Source organism: Hordeum vulgare, chromosome 2H, assembly GCF_904849725.1.
Source record: "Hordeum vulgare subsp. vulgare chromosome 2H, MorexV3_pseudomolecules_assembly, whole genome shotgun sequence".
NCBI classification, from domain to species: Eukaryota; Viridiplantae; Streptophyta; class Magnoliopsida; order Poales; family Poaceae; genus Hordeum; species Hordeum vulgare.
Window position 1 is genome coordinate 209,164,333 of NC_058519.1, and position 17,730 is coordinate 209,182,062.

Here is a 17,730-nt window from a genome sequence, read left to right on the forward strand (position 1 = left end):
AGGATCTGTCCCTGTTCATGTTCAGGAACACAACGTCTAATAACACCATCTACTCCTTCCTTATAAAAGTGAGGATCATCCCAAAAGTAGTGTCTCCAATCAAAGAAGAATTTCTTCTTTTGCTGGTAGGTGAAACTGGGTGGTATGTATTTGGCTACGATATAGTTTGCATAATCAGCATACCACGGTGCACTATGTGAAGTACGGATGACATTCAAATGCTCATCAGGAAAGTTGTCATCAATAGGTCATGGTTCATCAAGGACATTCTCTAGCCTGGACAAGTTATCTGCTACAGGGTTATCAGCACCCTTTCGGTCAACAATGTGCATATCAAATTCCTGTAGCAGGAGAACCCATCTGATTAGCCTAGGTTTAGCGTCCTTCTTCTCCATAAGGTACTTAATAGCTGCATGATCAGAGTGAATAATGACTTTGGAGTCCACTATATAAATCTAAACTTTTCACATGCAAACACGACTACTAAAAACTCCTTCTCCGTAGTAGCATAGTTTCTCCCGGCACTGTCTAGAGTTTTACTAGCGTAGTGAATAACATTCAACTTCTTGTCAACTCTTTGTCCTAGAACAGCACCAACAGCATAATCACTAGCATCGCACATGATTTCAAAGGGCAAGTTCCAATCAGGTGGTTGAACAATAGGTGCGATTATCAAGGCCCTCTTAAGTATTTCGAAAGCATCCTCATAATCCTCATCAAAAACAAAAGGAACATCCTTCTGCAAGAGGTTGGTAAGAGGCCTAGAAATCTTAGAGACGTCTTTAATGAACCTTCTATAGAAACCAGCATGACCTAGGAAACTTCGTATACCTCTGATATCTGTGGGGCAAGGCATTTTCTCAATTGCATCAACCTTAGCCTTATCAACTTCAATGCCTTTCTCAGAGATTTCGTGTCCTAAGACGATGTCTTCATTAACCATGAAGTGGCACTTCTCCCAGTTCAAGACGAGGTTGGTATCTTTGCATCTCTGTAAGACTCGATCAAGGTTGCTGAGGCAATCGTCAAAGGAAGAACCATAAACAGAGAAATCATCCATGAAAACCTCAACAATCTTTTCACAAAAGTCACAGAATATTGCCATCATACATCTTTGAAAGGTGGCAGGTGCATTGAACAAGCCAAAAGGCATACGCCTATAAGCAAAGGTACCGAAGGGGCAGGTGAAAGTGGTTTTCTCCTGATCAGATTGTGCAACAGGTATTTGCGAGAAACCTGAATAACCATCTAGAAAGCAGAAGTGTGTGTGCTTAGATAGCCTTTCTAGCATTTGGTCGATAAACGACAAAGGATAATGGTCTTTCCTGGTTGCCTTGTTCAGTTTCCGAAAGTCTTTCACCATCCTATAGCCAGTAATAATCCTTTGTGGGATTAGTTCATTCTTATCATTAGGAACGATGGTGATACCTCCCTTCTTAGGTACGCAATGTACTGGACTTACCCAATCACTATGAGCAACAGGATAAATGATTCCTGCTTCTAGAAGCTTTAATATTTCTTTTCTCACGACCTCTTTCATCCTCGGATTTAATCTCCGTTGATGATCAGCAACTGGCTTAGAATCAGGATCGGTTTTAATCTTGTGCTAACATAGAGTGGAACTAATACCCTTAAGATCATCAAGAGTATATCCAATGGCAGCACGGTGCTTCCTCAAAGTTTTTAATAACTTCTTCTCTTCATGATTCGAGAGGTGAGCACTAATAATTACAGCATATATCTCCTTCTCATCAAGATAGGCATACTTAAGAGTATCTGGTAACTGCTTTAGCTCAAACACAAGATCACCCTTTGGTGGGGGAGGATCCCCAAGCAGTTCAACAGGCAGATTATTCTTGAGAATAGGATATTGTTCTAAAACAATTTTATCTATCTCATCTCTTTCGTCCATATGCATATCATTTTCATGCTCAAGGAGATATTGCTCTAAAGGATCCGTAGGAGGTACGGCAATAGAGGCAAGAGAAATGATTTCATCCCTACTAGACGACTCTTTTTCATGAGGTTGCCTTCCAAACTTGCAGAAGTTAAATTCATGAGACACACCCTCGAAACTAACAGTGACAGTCTGTTTAACGCAATCAATGTGAGCATTGACAGTGTTGAGAAAGGGTCTACCAAATATGATGGGACAAAAGCTATCTTGTGGAGTAGCAAGGACGAGGAAATCAGTAGGATACTTTGTCTTACCACACAGGACTTCTACGTCTCTCACAATTCCCACACGGCAGATGGTGTCTCTATTAGCTAGCGTAATAGTGACATCAATGGCTTCTAACTCAGCAGGTGCAATCTCATCTTTGATTTCATCATATATGGACCGGGGTATTGCACTAACACTAGCACCCATATCACATAAACCATGATAACAGTGATCTCCTATCTTGACAGAAACAACGGGCAGGCCAACTACAGGTCCGTATTTGTCTTTCGCGTGAGGTTTAGCAATTCTAGCGGAGTCCTCACAGAATTTGATAACATGCCCATCCATGTCTTTGGATAAGAGATCTTTGATAATAGCAACACTAGGTTCAACTCTAATTTCCTCAGGGGGTGCAAGTGGTCTAATGTAACCCCTACGTATCACAGTTGGAGCTTTAGAATAATCCTTTTTCCTAGTAGGGTAAGGTGGTTTCTCAGCGTAGGCATAAGGAACAATAGGATCACTAAAGGCAATGACTTTCTCTTCAAATATATTGGGTTTTACTATGTTGACTTCTACAGGCGGATGATAGTTAAACCACTTCTCTTTGGGAAGATCAACATGAGCAGCAAAAGATTCACATAGAGAAGCTACTATCTCAGAGTCAAGTCCATACTTAGCGCTAGAATATCTAGAAGTGTTTGTTTCAACAAAAGATTTAACGCAATCAAACTGGAAATTCATACCTGACTTCTTACCTTCTTCAAGCTCCCAATCTTCAGAGTTACGTTTGATTCTTTCCAATAAATTCCACTTGTGGTCAATATCCTTCTTCATAAAAGAACCGGTACAAGAAGTGTCAAGCATGGTACGATCTTCATGAGAAAGCCGAGCATAAATGTTTTGAGTGATAATTTCTCTCGAGAGCTCATGATTGGGGCATGAATATAGCATTGATTTAAGCCTCCCCCGGGCTTGAGCTATGATTTCCCTGTCACGAGGCCAAAAGTTATAAATATAATTCCGATCACGGTGTACTAAATGCATAGGATAAACTTTTGATGAAATTCCAATTTCAACCGATTGTAGTCCCATGATCCAGTATCATCACATAGCCCATACCATGTAAACGCCTTATACTTCAAAGATAAAGGAAATACTTTCTTCTTTACCTCATCCTCGGGCAAACCTCCAAGCTTAAATAAACCACAAACTTCATCTACATAGATCAGATGCAAGTTTGGATGTGATGATCCATCTCCTGTAAAAGGATTAGCCGGCAGTTTCTCAAGTATACCCGAAGGAATTTCATAAAAGATATTTTCAGTAGGTACCTCAGGTTGAGGAGAAACTCCTCGTGCTTCTGTTCGTGGTGAGGATACCCCGAACAAACTCCTCAAAGGAACAGTTTCCATAGTGACAAGTGACAATAAATTTCAGCACAGTATATAAATGTTTCCTTACCAAATTCCACTTACCAAAGGCGCTTCACTCCCCGGCAACGGCGCCAGAAAGAGTCTTGATGACCCACAAGTATAGGGGACCAATCGTAGTCCTTTCGATAAGTAAGAGTGATGAACCCAACTAGGAGCAGAAGGCTCTGATAAACGGTTTTCAGCAAGGTAATAACTACAAGCACTGAAAGTAGCGGTAACAAGTTATGGTGTAGTGAGGTGAAACATAGCAGGTGAAAAGTAACAAGTAACAAGAAGTAGCAACGGTGAAGCAAAGTGGCCCTATCCCTTTTGTAGCAAGGGACAAGCCTGAACAAAGTCTTATAGGAGGAAGAACGCTCCCGAGGACACAGGGGAATTTCTGTCATGCTAGTTTCATCATGTTCATATGATTCGCGTTCGTTACTTTGATAGTTTGATATGTGGTTGGCCGGAGCTTGGGTACTGCCCTTACTTGGACAAGCATCCCACTTATGATTAACCCCTCTCACAAGCATCCGCAACTACGAAAGAAGAATTAAGACAACATCTAACCATAGCATTAAACTAGTGGATCCAAATCAGCCCCTTACGAAGCAACGCATAGACTGCGGTTTAAGCTTCTGTCACTCTAGCAACCCATCATCTACTTACTACTCCCCAATGCCTTCCTATAGGCCCAAAGATGGTGAACTGTTATGTAGTCGACGTTCACATAACACCACTAGAGGAAAAGACAACATACAACATATCAAAATACCGAACGAATACCAAATTCACATGACTATTATCAGCATGACTTATCCCGTGTCCTCAGGAACAAAAGTAACTACTCACAAAGCATAATCATAATCATGATCAGAGGTATAATGAGTAGCATCAAGGATCTGAACATAAACTCTTCCACCAAGTAATCCAACTAGCATCAACTACAAAGAGTAATCAACACTACTAACAACCTTACAAGTACCAATCGGAGTCGCGAGACGGAGATTGGTTACAAGAGATGAACTAGGGTTTGGAGAGGAGATGGTGGTGATGAAGATGTTGATGGAGACGACTCCCCTCCGATGAGAGGAGTGTTGGTGATGACGATGGCGACGATTTCCCCCTCCGGGAGGGAGGTTTCCCCGGCAGGATCGTCCTGCTGGAGCTCTAGATTGGTTTTGCTCAAGTTCCGCCTCGTGGCGGCGGAGAATCCACGAAAAAGCTCCACCCTGATTTTTTTCTCGGACGAAACCCTTCATACAGAAAAAGAGGAGGGCCAGTGGGCCACCAGGGTGCCCACAAGCCCTATTGCCGCGGCCAGGGGGGTAGGCCGCGGCAACCAGGCTTGTGGGCCCCTGACAGCTCCCCTCTGACACTTCTTTCGCCCAGTATTATTTATGTATTCCCAAAAAGTTCCACGTTGATTTTCAGGGCATTTGGAGTTGCGCAGAATAGAGGACTCAGACTTGCTCCTTTTCCAGTCCAGAATTCCAGCTGCCGGTATTCTCCCTCTTCAAATAAACCTTGCAAAATAAGAGAGAAAAGGCATAAGTATGGTATCACAAAGTATAATAACAGTTCATAAAGCGATAAATATCAACATGAAAGCATGATGCAAAATGGACGTATCAGTCATCACTCGTCGATTATAGAAGGGGAAACTTGTTTTTGATTGTGACCTGATTGAGACGCCTGTAGTCCACACAAAAACGCAATGTCCCGTCTTTCTTCTTGATCAGCAAAACCGGAGCAGCAAACGGGCTCATACTGTGAGTAATCACTCCAGTTTTTAACACTTCGCTGACTTGCCGCTTAATTTCATCCTTTTGAAGTGGTGAATATATAACGATATGGATGTTTCCAGTGTGATGGCATGATCATATTGCCTATACAGGGAGAGTTCAGTTGGTTCCTCGAAAATGTCACTGAACTCTGTTAACAGGCGCTGAATTGTTGGAGGAATTGGGTCATCTGAGCCTGCATTTGTTGGTGTGAACTGTATTTCTAGCCGTGCCACACCCAATATCTCATTGGCCTCATGCATTTCCCAAAGTGTTGCTGCATCCATGACTGTAAGTACTGCTTGCTCAACAGATCATACTCCTTTCAGATGTACTACCTTGCCTTCCCGGTCAAATTCTATGGTCTTGTGTTGCCAATCACACTTCATCGGGCTAGCTTGTTCTTTGCCAACCAATCAACGCCCAACACATCATCATAGACCCCAAGGTTCAACACACACATATCCATCATGAAGTGATGATCCTGAATATCCCACTTTAGTTCTGCACCATGGATGTACAACTAATTTTCTGCCCATTGGCTACACCTACACGCACTACCATGGGAGCAATGCTAGTGGTTGTCATGCCAATTCTTGCTGCAAAGGAGGAATTTACAAAGGTGTGAGTCCACTAAGAGGAGCATGGTTTGATTCCCGACTGTTGCGCGCAAGCAGATAGTTTCAACAGTTTCACTCCCCTCCACGACATGGGCTGACAGCAAACAACAAGCTGCATCGCCATTTTTCTCTGGTTCATCCAACAGCTGCATGGCACAGACAGCTTCATCAGATAATACTTCTCCATGGTCACCCACTTCATCACCATTTTTCTCTGGTTCATCCAACAGCTGCATGGCACAGACAACTTCATCAGATAATACTTCTCCATGGTCACCCACTTCATCGCCATTTTTCTCTGGTTCATCCAACACCTGCATGGCACAGACAGCTTCATCAGATAATACTTCTCCATGGTCACCCACTTCATCGCCATTTTTCTCTGGTTCATCCAACAGCTGCATGGCACAGACAGCTTCATCAGATAATACTTCTCCATGGTCACCCACTTCATCGCCATTTTTCTCTGGTTCAACAAACAGCTGCATGGCACAAACAGCTTCATTAGATAATACTTCTCCATGGTCACCCACTTCATCGCCGTTTTTCTCTGGTTCATCCAACAGCTGCATGGCACAGACAGCTTCATCAGATAATACTTCTCCATGGTCACCCACTTCATCGCCATTTTTCTCTGGTTCATCCAACAGCTGCATGGCACAAACAGCTTGATTAGATAGTACTTCTCCATGGTCACCCACTTCATCACCATTTTTCTCTGGTTCATCCAACAACTGCATGGCACAGACAGCTTCATCAGATAATACTTCTCCATGGTCACCCACTTCATCGCCATTTTTCTCTAGTTCATCCAACAACTACAGGGCACCGACAACTTCATCAGATAATACTTCTCCATGGTCACCCACTTCATCGCCATTTTTCTCTGGTTCATCCAACAGCTGCATGGTACAGACAACTTCATCAGATAATACTTCTCCATGGTCACCCACTTCATCGCCATTTTTCTTTGGTTCATCCAACAGCTGCATGGCACAGACAGCTTCATCAGATAATACTTCTCCATGGTTACCCACTTCATCGCCATTTTTCTCCGGTTCATCCAACAGCTGCATGGCACAGACAGCTTCATCATATAATACTTCTCCATGGTCACCCACTTCATCGCCATTTTTCTCTGGTTCATCCAACACCTGCATGGCACAGACAGCTTCATCAGATAATACTTCTCCATGGTCACCCACTTCATCGCCATTTTTCTGTGGTTCATCCAACAGCTGCATGGCACAGACAGCTTCATCAGATAATACTTCTCCATGGTCACCCACTTCATCGCCATTTTTCTCTGGTTCATCCAACAGTTGCATGGCACAGACAGCTTCATCAGATAATACTTCTCCATGGTCACCCACTTCATCGCCATTTTTCTCTGGTTCATCCAACAGTTGCATGGCACAGACAGCTTCATCAGATAATACTTCTCCATGGTCCGCCACTTCATCGCCATTTTTCTCTGGTTCATCCAATAGCTGCATGGCATAGACAGCTTCATCAGATAATACTTCTCCATGGTCACCCACTTCATCGCCATTTTTCTCTGGTTCATCCAACAGCTGCATGGCACAGACAGCTTCATCAGATAATACTTCTCCATGGTCACCCACTTAAATTGTTAGCAGCTGCACTAACCGCTTGCACTGGTCAACGCATGAGTACTTGTCTCCAAATCTGAAACAGAGGGCTCAACCTCCTTTTCAAAAAAAATTCTAACACATAGGCCCTTTTGATGCCTGTAATCGTGAAGCTGTCGTTCGTGCCCAAAGTCATCACATAAGAACCTGACTTGGGTGTTGGAACTGCGCGTTGGGTAGGAGCAGAAGCAGGAGACAGTCACAGTACTGGTGCTGGAGGCGGGCAAGCCATTGCTGGAAACACTCCTAGTAGGGGTGGTTGTCTTCCAACAGATACTGATCGAAGCCGAGGATGCTGGATGTCCAACTCCTCTTCCTGAATGCGAGCAAAAACGGTTTCCCGAGTGATGCTAGCTGTTGGGTGCCTACAACCGCGCATGCAACTCATCCTTCAAACCCAACAGGAATTGCATGAAAAAAACTTGGTGCTCAGGGAGGGGTTTGTACATGTGAACCTCAAATTGTTGCCTGTACTCAGCCACGGTGCCGGTCGGTCTATCGAAGCTGGAAGAGATTGTGCATGGTGGACTCAAATTCCTCGGGTCCAAATTCTTCCACCACGTGCATGGGTCGGCAAAACACTCACTTCCCAGGTGATATCTGTATGTGTCTGACGGAAAGCCCGAAGCCAGAGTGATGTGTGACCATCAACATAGATCGTCACCCACTTGTGCAGTGGCACCCGATACATCTCAAAGTATGCCAGATGACGATCTAGCCAGACCCGCGGTGTCACGCCCTCAAAACGGGGAAATTGATGTTTCGATCGGGGGCCGAGGTGCATGTTGTGGCGGCGGTGGCGCACGCTCCTACAACACAACCTGCAGGGTTGTGTTGTGCCCCTGGAATGGGCAGCAGTAGTGGTCCCTCGTTGATGAGCCGGGCGTGTGGATGCCTCTGATGACTTGGGGAATTGGAAGCGCACTTGATGTCGATCGCGGCATGCCGCACGGGCACGGCTCCGGCTCTGGGGGGAGGGATGTCGATGGCAGATGGCGCACGGCTCCGGGGGAGGGATGTCGATGGCGGCATGGCGCACGGCTCCGGCTCTGGCGGAGGAACATGCAACGCCGCAGGTGGTGGTTGTCTTGTCGCTGACCTTCCCGAGCGCCCGGTGTGTGCAGCAGAGCCACAGCACTGCCGCTGACGGGTCATCGATCCGATCCACCTGTGACTGTGAGCACGAAGAAGGAGCGGAGGAGGCTGATGGCGAAGAAGCCTTGCGCACGTCATCCACATCTCACTCTTAGTGGATGAGGTTGATCTGCTTGGCCAAGCTCTATAGCTCATGAGAGACATGGTTGTGTAATGCGGCCTGGATGTCGGCTAGCACCTTCTCCTCATTGTAGAGGGAGAGTGATACTTCTCCGTCGTATCTACTTTTCCGAACTCTTTTGCCCTTCTTTTGGACTCTAATTTTCATGATTTGAAGGGAACTAACCCGGACTGACGCTGTTTTCAGCAGAATTGCCATGGTGTTGTTTTTGTGCAGAAATGAAAGTTCTCGGAATGTCCTGAAAATTTACGGAGATTTTTTCTGGAATAAAAGAGAAATACGTGCGCAAAGATCCACGTGAGGGGGCGTGCCAGTGGGCCACAAGCCCCTAGGCCGCGGCCACCCCCTATGGTCGTGCCATGAGGGCTTGTGGGGCCCACGTGGCACCACCGCCCCCAATCTCAGTCCTATATCTTCCGTTTCGCCTGGAAAAAAATCAGAGAGAAGGTTTCATCGCGTTTTGAGATACGGAGGCGCCGCCACATCATGTTCTTCATCTAGAGGGCAGATCCGGAGTCCGTTTCGGGCTCCGGAGAGGGGAAATCGTCGCCATCGTCATCATCAACCTTTCTCCATCGAAAATTCCATGATGCTCTTCACCGTTTGTGAGTAATCTCATCGTAGGCTTGCTGGACGGTGATGAGTTGGATGAGATCTATCATGTAGTCGAGTTAGTTCTTAACGGGGATTGATCCCTAGTATCCACTACGTTCTAGATTGATGTTGCTACTACTTGGCTATGCTTAATGCTTGTCACTAGGGCCCGAGTGCCATGATTTCAGATCTGAACCTATTATGTTGTCGCCAATATATGTGTGTTTTAGATCCTATCTTGCAAGTTGTAGTCACCTACTATGTGTTATGACACGGCAACCCCGGAGTGACAATAGCCGGAACCACTCCCGAAGATGACCATAGTATGAGGAGTTCATGTATTCACTGCATGTTAATGCGTTGGTCCGGTTCTTTATTAAAAGGAGAACCTTAATATCCCATAGTTTCCATTAGGACCCCGCTGCCACGGGACGGATGGACAGTAGATGTCATGCAAGTTCTTTTCCCTAAGCACGTATGACTACATACGGAATACATGCCTACATTAGATTGATGAACGGGAGCTAGTCACATATCTCTCCGTGTTATAGCTGTTACATGATGAATCACATCCGTCACACTCATCCATCACCGATCCATTGCCTACGAGTCTTTTACTACTGGTCCTCGCTACGTTACTTTGCCTAGGCTTGTCCCTTGCTACAAGAGGGATTGGGCCACTTTGTTGTTGCTGCTACTACTATTCCTTGCTACTCCGCTGTTACTTGTTGCAAGACTTTGTTGGCGCTAAGATCCCGTCAACAAGACTTTTTCTAGCGCTGTTGCCGGGGATTGCCAAAGCTTTTTCTGTTGCCGCTGCTATCGTACTACCTTGCTACTGATACTTTGCTTGCAAACACTAATCTTTCAGGTGTGGTTGAATTGACAACTCAGCTGCTAATACTTGAGAATATCCTTTAGCTTCCCCTTGTGAGCGAATCAATAAATTTGGGTTGAATACTCTACCCTCAAAAACTGATGCGATCCCATACGCTTGTGGGACATCAAGGCTTTTTCTGGCACCGTTGCCGAGGAAGCACAACTATATTCTCTGAGTCACTTGGGATTGATGTCTGTTGATCACTATGAGGAATCCGAAAGATCCAAGAACTAAAATCCTACCTTCCACTACGAGAAGAGGTAAGGAACTGCCATCTAGCTCTGCACTTGATTCACCTTCAGTTCTGAGTAAGTTTGCGACTTCGCCTCCTGCTAGAAATCTTGATATGTCGCTTGTGCTTGATGATGCTACTTCTGCTGCCCATGATGCTTATGATGCTATGCTTGATACTATGCCTGATGATGCTATGCTTGATACTATGCCTGATGATGCCATGCTTGATACTATGCCTGATGATGCTATGCTTGATACTACTTTGCCACTAGGTGCCCTTGATGCACAAATTGCTAGAGTTGCTGCTAGATGTGATGATACTTCTGAAACTGTTGATACTATTGAAGTAGAACCTGCTACTATGCCGGAATTGCCACTTATGCCTGATACACGCTATGTTATGGAGGGAGAGATAGCTGAGAACTTTCTTGTGTGTAAGGATAGCTATGATGTTGAGAAACTTCTGCGCAAGTGGAAAGAAAATCTGTGAACGCTAGGATGAAATACGACCCGAAGTTTGCCACTTCGCCTATCTTTGTGACCGATAAGAATTATGAATTCTCTGTCGACCCTGAGTTAATCACTCTGGTCGAATCTGATCCTTTTCATGGTTATGAGTCTGAAACGGTTGTAGCCCATCTTACCAAACTGCACAATATAGCCACCCTATTCACTAGTGAGGAAAAGATCCGCCACTACTATATGCTCAAGTTGTTTCCTTTCTCGCTAAAGGATGATGCTAAGACCTGGTTCACTTCTCTTGCTCCTGGATGTGTGTGTAGCCCCCAGGATATGGTCTACTACTTCTCTGAAAAATATTTCCCTGCCCATAAGAAGCAAGCTGCCTTGCGGGAAATATACAACTTTTCTCAAGCTGAAGAAGAGAGTCCCCCACAAACTTGGGGGGGGGGGGGCTTATCCAGCTGCTGAATGCTTTGCCTGATCACCCTCTTGAGAAGAATGAGATACTTGATATCTTCTATAATGTACTTACCGATGCTTCCAAAGACCACCTAGATAGTTGTGCCGGTAGTGTTTTTAGGGAACAGACCGTAGAACAAGCTGAGATTCTGTTGAATAACATCTTGCGCAATGAGAATGCCTAGACTATTCCTGAACCACCTCCTAAGCCAACTCCGAAGAAAAGAGGTATTCTATTCCTCAGTCCTGAAGATATGCAAGAAGCCAAGAAATCTATGCGAGAGAAAGGCATTAAATCTGAAGATGTCAAAAATCTACGACCTATCGAAGAGATCCATGGTCTCGATAACCCGATACAGGTAGTAGAAGTAAATTCTCTGCGTAGGTTTGATGAGAGTGATATTCCTTTTGATAAACCTGCTAGCTTATGCATGGATGAATTTGATAACTTCGTTGCCAAACAACAGAGTTTCAATGATTATGTTAGTAGACAATTGGAAAAGAATGCTCATATGCTTAGTCATTTAAGTGCTTGTGTGGACAGAAATGTCAATGATTCTAAGCTTCTGAGTAAGCATGCCTCTATGGTTACTACTCAGGTAGAATAGGTACTTAAAGCTCAGAATGACTTGCTCAATGAGTTGAATGACAATTCCATTAGAGTCGTTACTAGAGGCGGTAGAATGACCCAGGAACCTCTGTATCCTGAGGGTCATCCGAAGAGAGTTGAACAAGATTCTCAAGGAGTTAGCACTGCTAGCAACCCTGTTGCTGCTACCCCTGAGAGTCCAAACGATGTCTCTGCCTCTTATGCTGAAACAAAATCTGGTGATGAACATGAGCCTAATGATAATATCAATAGTGATGTTCATGAAGATGCTCAGCCTAGCAATGAAAAGGATGTGGAGATTGAACCTAGTGTTGATCTTGAAAACCCACAGCCTAAGAATAGAAGATACGATAAGAATGACTTCACTTCTAGGAAGCACGGTAAAGAAAGGGAACCTTGAGTTCAGAAACCTATGCCCTTTCCTCCCAAACCATCCAACAAAAAGGATGATGAGGATTTTGAGCGATCCGTTGAGATGATCAGACCTGTCTTTCCGCAGATGCGTTTGACGGATATGCTCAAGATGTCTCCGTATGCTAAGTACATGAAAGATATTGTGACTACTAAGAGGAGGTTACTTGATCTTGAGATGTCCGCCATGCTTGCCAATTACACTTTCAAGGGTGGAACTCCGAAGAAACTAGGTGATCCCGGTGTGCCCACTATACCTTGCTCCATTAAAGGCAACTACGTTAGAACTGCGTTATGCGACCTTGGAGCCGGTGTTAGTGTTATGCCTCTCTCTCTTTATCGTAGATTTGAACTGGATAAGTTGACTCCCACTGAAATCTCTCTGCAGATGGCCGACAAATCAACTGCTTTCCCTATCGGCATTTGCAAGGATGTGCCTGTTGTGTTGCTAACACCACTATCTTAACAAACTTTGTTATCTTGGATATTCCCAAGGACGATGCCATGGCGGTCATCCTCGGAATACCCTTTTTAAACACTCCAGGGGCTGTTATAGATTGCAACAAAGGAAATGTCACTTTCCACGTCAACGGTAATGAGCATACGGTGCACTTCCCGAAGAAACAATATCGAGTACATTGCATCAATGCTATCGAAAAAACTTCATCGATTCTTATTGGGAGCTTTGAATGCCCTATTCCTCGTGTCAAGATGAAGTATGATTTGCTTGTTGGGGAGATACACATCCCCATTGAGGTGACCTAGTGACTATTCAAAAAAAAATCCGTTCTCTTTTGCGATTTGAGAATGTTTTTTCGAGGGGATTTGATCAACCCCATTGACGGATTTCTCTCGATGACCATGAGATGGATGAATCAAGGAGTCACAAACCTCTGTTCCAAGCTTTCACTTTAGGTTGCCTAGAAGAAAAATGATAGGTTTAGTTTAGTTTTCCCTGTTTTGTGTCTTAGCGTCAGGTAGAAAAATACCCCGAAAATAAAAGTTCTCCGAACGCTGTGAAAATCTAGTATGATTTTTTCTGGAATATTTGAAAAATACTGGGACAAAGAGTCTGTCTGGGGGCTACACCAGTGGGCCACAAGCCCTAGGGGCGCGGGCACCCCCCTGGTCGCGCCACCCAGGCTTGTGGGGCCCACAGGCACCCCCTCCACTCATTCTTGCTCCCATCCACTTCTCCTACCTCCAGAAAAAATCGTTTCGCAGCTCAAACCCGTGTTCTTGCTCCTCTTGCAGGAATTTTCATTCTCTGTGCTCAAATCACCATTCTCCAAACTGTTTTGGGGAAATTACTCCTTGGTAAGTGACTCCTCCATTGGTCCAATTAGTTTTTGCTCTAGTGCCTTATACTCCGCGTATTTTTGCTACCTTGGTGACCATGTTCTTAAGCTTTGCATGCTGATTCTAGCTGGTCCCAAGTAGTTTTGATGCGTAATATGGTCTCTAGACACTTGTTGGAGTAGTTGCTACAAGTTTAGTTGAACTTTGTTCACCTTTCCTTTGGGTCACTGAAAATTTCAGAAAAGGAAGATGTTGAGGAGAAACTTTCATGGTGGTTCCTCAAGCAAGAGAGGTCCCCGTCTTACGGTTCGGGAGCCCGATCCTTACCAAACTAGGGACGCGCAGGTCCAACCATGTGAATGGCCTTCTGATGAATTTATGATTGAGGCAGGCTTTAAAGATGAGTTTGATGCATTTGTTCGCAACGTCGGACTCGAAGAATTCATCTCCGATAAATGTGAACAATATGTTTCTCTCACTGCCTCTTTTGTTCGTAGATTCAAATTTTCAGCTGGCCGTGAGCCATCGGTACTGTTTGATCTCTATGATAAATCGTATACCATGGATTTAGAGGATTTCAGTTGAATTTGCAAAATACCTGTTTGGGGTAACCTCAATGATCCTCCTAAATCTTCGGTTAGAGATTTTTGCGCTGGTATTACGGTTGGAGAAACTAGAGACATTACACAAGCTACCATGGGGAGTATTCATTTTCCTGCCTTGCATTATTTTGCCCTCTTCATAGGCAGATGCATTGATGGCAAGATTGAACATTGTCACCTCTGCGCACCCGACCTTAGTATCCTTAAGAGCGTAGTGACGGGTGACAAAAGCTTCAACATGGGAGCTATTATAGCAAGGAGGCTGAATAAGAATGCTATTGATGGGGATTTCTTTGGCGGCATCTATGCCACACGCATAGCAAATTTTCTTGGAGTACCCATCCGCGCAGGAGATCCCCCGCTCCATACAGCTTTCCTTGATCGCGTCGCTATGACACGCTACCAGTTCCTTGAGAGGGATGATGAATCCCTCCTATACCGATTGATATTTAACCGGCAGCGTGTTTTCCATATTACCCGTCCTGCTCCTGCTCTCCTTGACTTTCAGGTAAAACAGAGATATTACATAACGAGAGGAGAGGCAAAGGAGTATGAGAGGGAGGCGAAGGCTACTCGTCTCCGTGAGGCGGCTATTCACACAGTGGCTGCAACGCTCCCGTATAACCCCGATTATGATTTTAGGTTTCGCCAGGACCGTCCTTGGGAGTAGACCAAGTTAGGCCAAAAGCCTAAGCTTGGGGGAGTACGTGTTCTCACCGACTTTACATTCTTGCTTGTGCTTTCACTTTGTTAGCCGGTGTTCACACTTTGCCACTGTATCATCCATGCTAGTTTATTTTCTTTTTCTCGTTTTCTTTTCTTGTGTCTGTCTAGTTTGAGAAAAAAACCCAAAAAGATTTCCTTTTATTTTTTTGCTTGTTGGGAGCTTTCCCGTGTAAATAGTTTTCTTTTTCTTTGGGTCAAGGTAGAAGATATTGGTTACAATATTTAGTGGCTCTTGCATGCATACCTGTTTACTTTCATAGAGCCATATTACTTTGTCTTCTCCTTTGTGTTTGCCTGCAGATTCCAGCATAGTCCAATGTATGAGCATGCTTATTATTGTTCACATCATTCAGTCGTGCAAGTGAAAGGCAATAATGACGATATATGATGAAGTGACTGAGCCTGGAAAAGCTGGTATGAACTCGATCTATTTTGTTTTTGTAAATATGACTAGCTCATCATGCCCGATTCAGCTTTGTTGTGAGAGAAACATGTTTGCAATGACAACATAGAGATCATAGTTGCTTATGACATGCTTATTTAACTAGGAGCTTATAATGGTTTGTCTTGGTTGCCAACATGAATGTTGAGGTGACTATGATGTAGTATGATAGGATGGTATACTCCTTTGAATGATTCAAGTGGCTTGACTTGGCGCATGTTCACGCATGTAGTTGAAACAAAATCAACATAGCCTCTATGATATTCATGTTCATGGTGATTTATGTCCTACTCATGCTTGCACTCAATGTCAGTTACTCTCAATGCATTTTGATGACTATTGTCGCTCTCTAGTTGGTCGCTTCCCAGTCTTTTGCTAGCCTTCACTTGTACTAAGCGGGAATACTGCTTGTGCATCCACCTCCATAAACCCAAAGTTGTGCCATATGAGTCCACCATACCTACCTATGTGCGGTATCTACCTGCCGTTCCAAGTAAATGTGCATGTGCCACTCTCTAAACCTTCAAGAAATAATCTGTTTTGCATGCCCGAACCGCTCATGTGGTGACAGGGGGCTGTTGGTATCTTCCATGCTAGGTGTGTTATCCTCGGTATGTGTTTATTCACTATCATTCACGAGAAAGGGGCCGGTAATTGGAATTCCCAGTTCCATGCTCAAATCGAAAAGATAATTGCAAACAAAACTCCCCCAGGATTGTTGTTGGTATGGATGGTACCCGAGGATTCGGCTAGCCGTGGAGTGTGATTGATTGGTGGTGCGGGAGTAAAAACTTTACTTTTCTGTTTGGGAACCGCCTATAGCATGTGTAGCATGGAAGATGTTGAGAACTCTTAGTCATTGCGTTGACAATGAAAGCATGCCACCCAAAATTATTATCTCTATTTTCAAAGCTTGAGCTCTGGCACCTCTGCAAATCAATGCTTCCCTCTGCGAAGGGCCTGTCTATTTATGTTCCTGTTGAGTCATCCTCCTCTTACAAAAGCACCAATTAGACAGCACCTCTGTCATTTTTATGCTTTCCTTTTAACTGTGTTGAGTATGACTATGACTGGATCTTCATTGCCATGAATTATAATGTTTAGTCAGCCCTTGGTCTTTTAAGGTGCTCTGCATTTATGTTTTGCGGTCTCAGAAAGAGCTAGCGAGATACCATCTATTCGTACTGCTTCATGTTGTTTTGATTGAAGTGTTGACACATGAGGCTTATTATTATTTGCTCACTAGTTGATTATGCCATTGATATGAGTTTACCGTGAGACCTAGATGTCATTTGCTTATGTGGTTTGATTGTAATGTTGCTGAAATTCTGGTTGTGAGTTAGACATAGTTGCAACAACAAGATCAAACAGAGTTCGTCAAAGTTTTTCGTTTGTCTCTCTCAGTTTGTCAACTGAGTTGCTTGAGGACAAGCAAGGCTTTAAGCTTGGGGGAGTTGATACGTCTCCGTCGTATCTACTTTTCCGAACTCTTTTGCCCTTGTTTTGGAGTCTAATTTGCATGATTTGAATGGAACTAACCCGGACTGATGTTGTTTTCAGCAGAATTGCCATGGTGTTGTTTTTGTACAGAAATGAAAGTTCTCGGAACGTCCTGAAAATTTACGGAGATTTTTTCTGGAATAAAAGCAAAATACCTGCACAAAGATCCACGTGAGGGGGCATGCGAGTGGGCCACAAGCCCCAGGGCCGCGGCCACCCCCTATGGTCGCGCCATGAGGGCTTGTGGGCCCCACGTGGCACCACCGCCCCCAATCTCAGTGCTATATCTTCCGTTTCGCCTAGAAAAAATCACAGAGAAGGTTTCATCGCGTTTTGCGATACGGAGGCACCGCCACATCGTGTTCTTCATCTGGAGGGCAGATCTGGAGTCCGTTTCGGGCTCCGGAGAGGGAAAATCATCGCCATCGTCATCATCAACCTTTCTCCATCGACAATTCCATGATGCTATTCACCGTGTGTGAGTAATCTCATCGTAGGCTTGCTGGACGGTGATGAGTTGGATGAGATCTATCATGTAATCGAGTTAGTTCTTGACGGGGATTGATCCCTAGTATCCACTATGTTCTAGATTGATGT